At 40.8% G+C, this 8072-nt stretch overlaps 1 protein-coding gene across 8 annotated transcripts in view; it reads right to left on the bottom strand.

Moving 5' to 3' along the window:
* The window catches only part of UBE2H (ubiquitin conjugating enzyme E2 H), a 115129-nt gene that overhangs the window by 80802 nt on the left and 26255 nt on the right, over positions 1-8072 (bottom strand). The gene's annotated exons all lie outside the window — the stretch shown is intronic.

The following is an 8072-nucleotide window of genomic DNA, read 5'->3' as shown; positions in this document are numbered from 1 at the left end:
TCCTGCACTTGTTAATTTTTCTTCAAATGACTTCAGCTTTTTTAGATAGGCAGATAATGAATGAATGTGAATGATATTCATTCCACAACTCTAAAATCCTAAACACAAAGTTTAACAGGTATTATAACCAGCTGAAAAGAGAAATCCTCTTCCATTAAAAAGATCCGATTCAAGAGGTATCTAAGAAAAAGAGGAAAACAGTTTCCAGATACAGCATCGGCTTTTATCCACCACAGAAATCAACACACTCAGCTTCTCAAACCTTAACAAATTTGTTTTAAATTTCTAAGCCATTTGAAATATGCACAAGTGGTTAATGATCTTGTTATTTTCTTCCCACTTTTAAAAAGAAGCCACTTACCATACTCGAGTTCTAACAGTTTAAAAAAAGCCTTACTTAAATCCCTAACCACCACCATCCTCCCCAGCACTTTGCCACAGTCTAGTTCACATCTACAAACCTCACTTTTGTTTGGAAAGCCAGGGGGAAGGAAAGCAGCCTATCTGTTTTAGATTTCATTTCTAGGGAAATGGAAATAGATGCAAGGCCTCAAGGTTACACAGTACACACAGAGAACATCCTGTTCACTTGCCTAAACACACCCTGAGCATGCTCACAGCTAATGGCCAAACCACCTGCTAAAGTTCCATTCGCTGGGTCTCACATGTTGCCTACAAATTTGAGATTATGCTCTTTCATTTTGTTTTAGAACAGTCACTTGTATCCAGCTAATCCAGTCCACTTTTGCTGCCAAGGTGTTAACATGCATTACATTTGCTAAAGACAGAAAGAAAATCACAGTCCCAGTTTCTACCCTGAGGACATACCCTCATGTCCCTACTCCTTCCCCACAAGCTGAACTGTGTGTGCACGTGTGTGAGTGTGTGCCTGCTAGAGTCTGGGGTACAAGGAGGTTGGTGATAACAAGAGACCATGAGGCTGAGACAATCAACAAGCCGGGATTTTCTGAGAAGAAAGGGCACAGGCAGGGACGGGCAACACATGCTTCTGCCTAGTTCTTTTCATCTCAAGCATGGTTCGAGCAATAAAAGCTCTCCCTGGACTAAGTCCTAAACTAATAAAAAGCCTTTATTTTAGAGATAGCAGAGAAGTATGTCATTGTTAAATATCAAATAGCTAGGAAACACAATTAAAACTCTGAATTGGGATGTGAAAAGGAGGGGTAAAAAAACAAAACAAAACAAAAAACCAACCGCTTTGAACTGTAAGGTTTAAAAAAGTTAACCTACCTGCATAGGATTCTCCTAAATTAAAAATAGCATCTATGCACTGCTCAGTGCACCCCTGCATTTCAATGAACATACCAACATACCTTTAAATATGCTCCTTAAAGCTAGCACAAGTGTGAGACTTCTCACCAAAAGCTAGTATCAAACATTCACATGCAAATAAGTGCTTACTATTCCATGCTATGGGTCATATTTATTCTTTTAAGGCACTGAGTATTTCAAAATATAACGCTCCCTATAATTTGCTCTTCAAAAACTACTTCTATTAAATTAGATACTGGCAAGCCTCAAATTTTCATGCCTTAAAGCAAGACAAATGCTCCTATTAAGGACTGGCTGGGCAGCACAGTGGCTCACGCCTGTAATTCCAGCACTTTGGGAGGCTGAGAAGGACAGATCACAAGGTCTACATGTACCTGTAGTCCCAGCTACTCAGGAGGCTGAGGCAGGAGAATCACTTGAACCCAGGAGGCAGAGGTTGCAATAAGCTGAGATCGTGCCACTGCACTCCAGCCTGGGCGACAGAGCAAGACTCTATCTCAAAAAACAACAACAAAAAAAAGGACTGCAGGCCAAGTGCGGTGGCTCAGGCCTATAATCCCAGCACTTTGGGAGGCTAAGGTGGGTGGATCACCTGAGGTCAGCAGTTCGAAACCAGCCTGGCCAACACGGTAAAACCCTGTCTCTACTAAAAATACAAAACTTAGCTGGGCGTGGTGGCACATACCTGTCCCAGCTACTTGGGAGGCTGAGGCAGGAGAATCACCTGAGCCGGTGGGGGTGGGGGGACGGAGGCTGCAGTGAGCTGGTTATCACACCACTGCACTCCAGCCTGGGTGACAAGAGCGAAACTCCATCTCAAAAAATAATAATAAAAAAAAGCAACTGGCAGCAGCACGATCAAGACTCACTGCAACCTCTGCCTCCTGGATTCAAATGATTCTCATGCTCAACCTCCCAAGTAGCTGGGATTACAGGCATGTGCCACCACACCCAGCTAATTTTTGTATTTTTATTAATAGGAGGGAGAGGGTTTTGCCATGTTGGCCAGCTCAAGCATCCAGCCCCAAAATCCAAATTCTTAAAACTACCAACCTGTACAAAGCTGTACGTAGTCATAGTTGACAATAAAAAACACCTGTGAAGACAATTTGCTGTCCCACTTAAAACTAAGGTGCAACAACTCAATCGTGGCCACTGCGCAGACCAGACTTCATTTGTTCGCACACCTTGCTCCGCTCTTCCTCTGCAACCACATCTGACAAACCTGATAGAGCTGAGATCAAGAAATTTCGGTAAGCCAAAACTGAAGAAGACAGAAACCCAAGAGAAAAATCCACTGCCTTCCAAAGAAAGGAATGAACAGGAGAAGCAAGCAGGCGAATTGTAATGAGGCATGCACTGCCAATATACACCGTACATTCCACAAGCACTGCCTTCTTATTTCACTTCTTTTAGCTGTTTAACTTTGTAAGATGCAAAGAGGCTGGATCAAGTTTAAAGAACTGTGCTGCCCCTTTCACATCAAAGAACGACTGACAATGAAGGCCATGCCTGCTTCTCCCTTCTGTCTCTCTGGCTGGAAGAGAAGGAAAGAACTTGCCTGTTGGTGAAGGAGAAGTGGAGTGAGACGACAGTGAAATCTAGAGTAAAACCAAGCTGGCCCAAGCTGTCCTGCAGGCTGTAATGCAGTTTAATCAGAGCGCCATATTTTTTGTTGTTCAAATGATTTCAATTATTAGAACGCACAATTTTTTAAAAATGCAAATAAAAAGTTTAAAAACTTTTAAAAAACTAACAAACTAAGGAGCACGGGCTCGACAGTTGAGGCCAGGAGCTCACAACCAGCCTGGGCAATGTAGACCCTTTCTTTATGTGTATGCTTAACATGTAAGAAAGAAGAGGGCTGTGCACTGTGGCTCCTGCCTGTAATCCCAGCACTTTGGGAGGGGGAGACAGGTTGAGTACTTGAGCCCAGGCGTTTGAGATCAGCCTGGGCAACATGGTGAAACCCCATCTCTGCAAAAAACATAAAATTTAGCCAGGTGTGGTGGCACACACCCATAGTCCCAGCTACTGGGGAGGCTGAGGTAGAAGGATCACTTGAGCCCAAGAGGCTGCACTGAGCTATGATTATGCCACTGCACTCAAGCCTGGTGACAGAGTTAAGACCTTGTCTCAAAAACAAAAACAAACCAAGAAAAAGAACACCAAAAAACAAGGCACATAGATGAAAGAAAATGTGCCATATGCTAGGAAAGAGTAGAAAATGACCAACTCCAGTTCTGAGGAAATATAACAACTTCTATTACCTACCTGTTTCAAAAAGGCAATAGTAAACTTTCAAGCTAATGTTTGAAACTGAAATTAAGACAAAAACTTGATTGACCATCAAACTTGTTTTAACACCAGAATCCATTCCTAGACTTGTAAAAACAAAACCAAACTCCTGTTAACACCCTACTTAAAACCTTCAACAACTCTGGGTAACAGCAGGATACAACTGTACCTGCCTCCAAGTCTGCAGGCTCTCCTCTGCTTATCCCTTGGCCTCACCAATCCTGAGACTCTACACAGTCATTAATACTCATTAAGTTCCTTGAATGATATGGTTTTACACCTCTATGCCTTAGCCTTCCCTCCACCTAGAATGCCCCTCAACTCCACAGCTCTCTGAAAATGCCGACTCATCTTTCAAGACCAAAGTCAAGTTTCATCTCTTCGAACAGCCCCATTTCCCCAGGCAGACTGCTCACTGCACCCCTCTGTGTGTACCTTTGCCACTCACTGGTAGGCAAAGTTCATCTCTCTCCCTCCTACAATACAAGCTCCCTAGAATAGGAAAGCCATGTTAGCTGGCTAATATTTCTCCCTAGAATAGGAGAGCCATGTCTCTCTTGTTAGCATCTTTACTGCTTTGCAAAGGGTCTGATGGAAAGAAGGCACTCAAAATATTTCACTAGGAAACAGACTAAGAAAACATTGGGATACCATTTCTCATCCATCAGATAGGCAAAATATTAGAAAGATGGACAAATGTTGGACTGGATATGAATAAACAGGAACTCTGCTATGTTGCTGATGGGAATGTGAGTTTGGTAAAACCACTTTGAAGAGTGATTTTTTTCATCTCTCGCCAAGCTGAAAATGAGCACCATCAAGATCAGGAATTCTGCTTCAGGTTACATATATTAGACTATTATTTGTCAAAGATGGTACTGATCAGAATTTTTTTAATGAGGGATATTTATTTGTATCTCAAGGATGCATCTCTGACATTGTATGGGTAAATATTTTTTCAGGGTATTTTATAAAACTGTAATTTACATTACATGTAAATATGCATATATATGAATATATACACACATATACATGTATGTTGGGTTTCAATGTAAATACTTTTTAAAATTTTTTTGAGACAGAGTTTCACTTTTGTTGCCCAGGCTGGAGTGCAATGGCACAATCTCAGCTCACTGCCACCTTCGCCTCCTGGGTTCAAGCAATTCTCCTGCCTCAGCCTCCCGAGTAGCTGGGATTACAGGTGCCTGCCACCACATCTAGCTAATTTTTTTGGTATTTTTAGTAGAGACAGGGTTTTACCATGTTGGCCAGGCTGGTCTCAAACTCCCAACCTCAGGTGATCTGCCTGCCCTGACCTCCCAAAGTGCTGGGATTACAGGTGTGAGCCACCTCCCCCCACCCCCCAGCAAAGTACATTTCTAACTGTGCCTAGTAAACAAAAAGGCTTGAAAAACACTATCCCAGAGAAACACATATGTGCTCAAAAAGACATTATTTAAATGTTAATTATGACACTGTATATAATGGTGAAAAACTGGAAATAACCTAAATGTGCATTAACGAAATAGAAAAAATAAGGTACATGTATATAAATCAATATAAATGAATTAGAAACAAGTAGAGCTACTAGAATACTTCTAATAACATCAATAAATCTCAATAGTCATACTGAATTAAAATGAGCATATTTATATGAACATGCAAAATACTACATACATACATATGAGAAAATAGAAAAACATAAATGGAAAGATTAATTCACGAAAACAAGGAGGAAAGTGGAATTGTAAGATTTCACAGGAGGCATTAGTGTAACTTCAGGTGTTATCGTCTTTAAAAAAAAATTCTGAAGATAATGTTAAAATCTGACAACTGAGTAATGAATAGGGTCTCATTATTATTTTATTCCACATAGTTGTTGTGTTGCTTAAAATATTTCATCATCGGAAAAAATGTAATAAACAAATGACTAGAGCATGTCAAAAAAAAAAAGAAAGAAAAAAGCAACCTTTAAAATGTCCTGGTATTGGCCAGGCGCAGTGGTTCACACCTGTAATCCCAACACTTTGGGAGGTTAAGATGGGAGGATCACTTGCGGCCAGCAGTTTGAGAACAGCCTGCACAACATATCAAGACTCTCTCTTAAAAAAAAAAAAAAAAAAAAAAAGTCCTGGTGTTTATAGTTCCAAATCAATACATATCCCACATATGCAATTTCTGTTAAAGCTAACATTGGAGTGCTTATGTGTTAGACACGGTGCTAACTACTACTACACCATTTCACTTACTTGGTAACAATGACCCTTTGCAGCAGGTACTATTATTTTCTTCCAGACTAACTCCATCACTGTCTCTGGTATCTACTCTTGAAGGTCCAATTGCACTCACCATTCTATATTTTCTAAGGGCAGAAAAATGTTCACCTATTTTAGGAAGTTGTTTGCATTTTCCAGAGACAGGGTTTCGCTCTGTCACCCAGGCTGGAGTGCACTGATGCAATCATAGCTTATTGCAGCATCAACCTGCTGGCCTCAAGCAAATTTTTAAAAATACACAGCTATAAAAGCAAATTTAAACCCTAATTTAAAAGCTGACTTTAGGCCGGGCGTGGCGACCCACATCTGTAATCCCAGCACTTTGGGAGGCTGAGGCAGGTGGATCACCTCAGGTCAGGAGTTCAAGACCAGCCTGACCAACATGGAGAAACCCCGTCTCTATTAAAATTACAAAATTAGCCAGGTGTGGTGGCACAGGCCTGCAATCCCAGTTACTTGGGAAGCTGAGGCAGGAGAATCTTTTGAACCCAGGAGGCAGAGGTTGCAGTGAGCAGAGACCACACCATTGCACTCCGGCCTGGGCAAAGTCTGTCTCAAAAAAAAAAAATCTTTATTCTTTTTTAATTTTTATTTTGAGACAGAATCTCACTCTGGCACCTAGCCTGGAATGCAATGGCATGACCTCGGCTAACTGCAGCCTCCACTTCCCAGGCTCAAGTGATTCTCCTGCCTCAGACTTCTGAGTAGTTGGGACTACAGGCACATGCCATCACATCTAGCTAATTTTTGTAGAGACAGGATTTCAACATGTTGGCCAGGCCAGTCTCAAACTCCTGACCTCAAGTGATCCACCCATCTCAGCACCCCCAAAGTGCTGAGACTACAGATGTGAGCCACTGTGCCCGGCCAGAAAAGTCCTTATTCTTTGAAGATACATGTTAAAAGTATGCTGAACTGTCACAGTATTTGCAAATCATAAATGGCTCAACCAAAAATATGATAAAGCAAATATAGCAAAATATTGAGTCTACATAGTAGGGTGGTATACAGGTATTTATTTATGCTATTCTAATTTTATATATCTGAGTTGTTTTGTTTTAGAGATGGGGATCTTGCTATATTAGCCAGACTGACTTGAATTCCTGGGCTTAAACGATCCTCCAGCCTCAGCCTCCCAAGTAGCTGGGACTACAAGTGCATACACAGTTAAACAAGAAACTTAATGCTGTCATTATTATGCAATTCAATCTGAATTAAACTTGTCAACTAACTCGAAAATAAAATAGTTTTACCTGCTTTAAGTTTGGTTTTATTCACAAATACAGGGCAGCCAAAAATAAAGATCTACAGTCACATCCATGTTAAAGACCTACTACTCTATTTTAACCAATAAATATTACTACCAACTTAGAATTTGTTCTGCCATATCATTAATTATAATTTGAAGCAGTCCTCTCTTGCTATCGGACAAGCTTAGTCACTTTTTATGTGACTAAAAGTTATATTGTAATTTAGAAAATCACACAACTGTTTATTAATTTCCTCAATAACATTTCCAAGTAATAAGCCAAATTTAAGAATCTATAACATCTTGCTCTTACCTAATAATTAAATATTCTAATTATCAATAACAAACATCTGAGCTGCTTACCGTTAGGTAGGAGAGGTCCTAAAACATGGAAGCTTCTGAAACCTATCGTTCATAACACCAGGGATCAGGAACAGAGATGAAGGAGAAATTTATTGGGTTGAAATTACAAAATTATATGAAAGCTTTTTTTTTTTTTTTTTTGAGACAGAGTTTTACTCTTGTTGCCCAGGCTGGAATGCAATGGCATGATCTTGGCTCACTACAACCTCCACCTCCTGGGTTCAAGTGATTCTCCTGCCTCAGCCTCCTGCATAGCTGAGATTACAGGCATACGCCACCACGCCTGGCTGATTTTGTATTTTAATAGAGATGGGGATTCTCCATGTTGGTCAGGCTGGTCTCGAACTCCTGGCCTCAGGTGATCCACCCACCTCGGCCTCCCAAAGTATTGGGATTACAGGCATGAGCCACTGCGCCTGGCCTTGAAAGAATTCTCACAAGGGCCTGTCCAATCCACTCAACCATACTGCCTCTCTAGATGAATTCCACATGAAAAAACTGAAACAAGACAAAAGGGAACTGTAAATTTCCATCAAGTGAATAGATATATATTCTTGCTCCACAGGACAGAATCAGAAGACATTCTCTCTCTC

This window comes from Callithrix jacchus, chromosome 11, assembly GCF_049354715.1.
Source record: "Callithrix jacchus isolate 240 chromosome 11, calJac240_pri, whole genome shotgun sequence".
Lineage (NCBI taxonomy): Eukaryota > Metazoa > Chordata > Mammalia > Primates > Cebidae > Callithrix > Callithrix jacchus.
The sequence above is the reverse complement of the archived record's forward strand: the minus strand, read 5'-3'. Positions and strand labels throughout refer to the sequence as shown.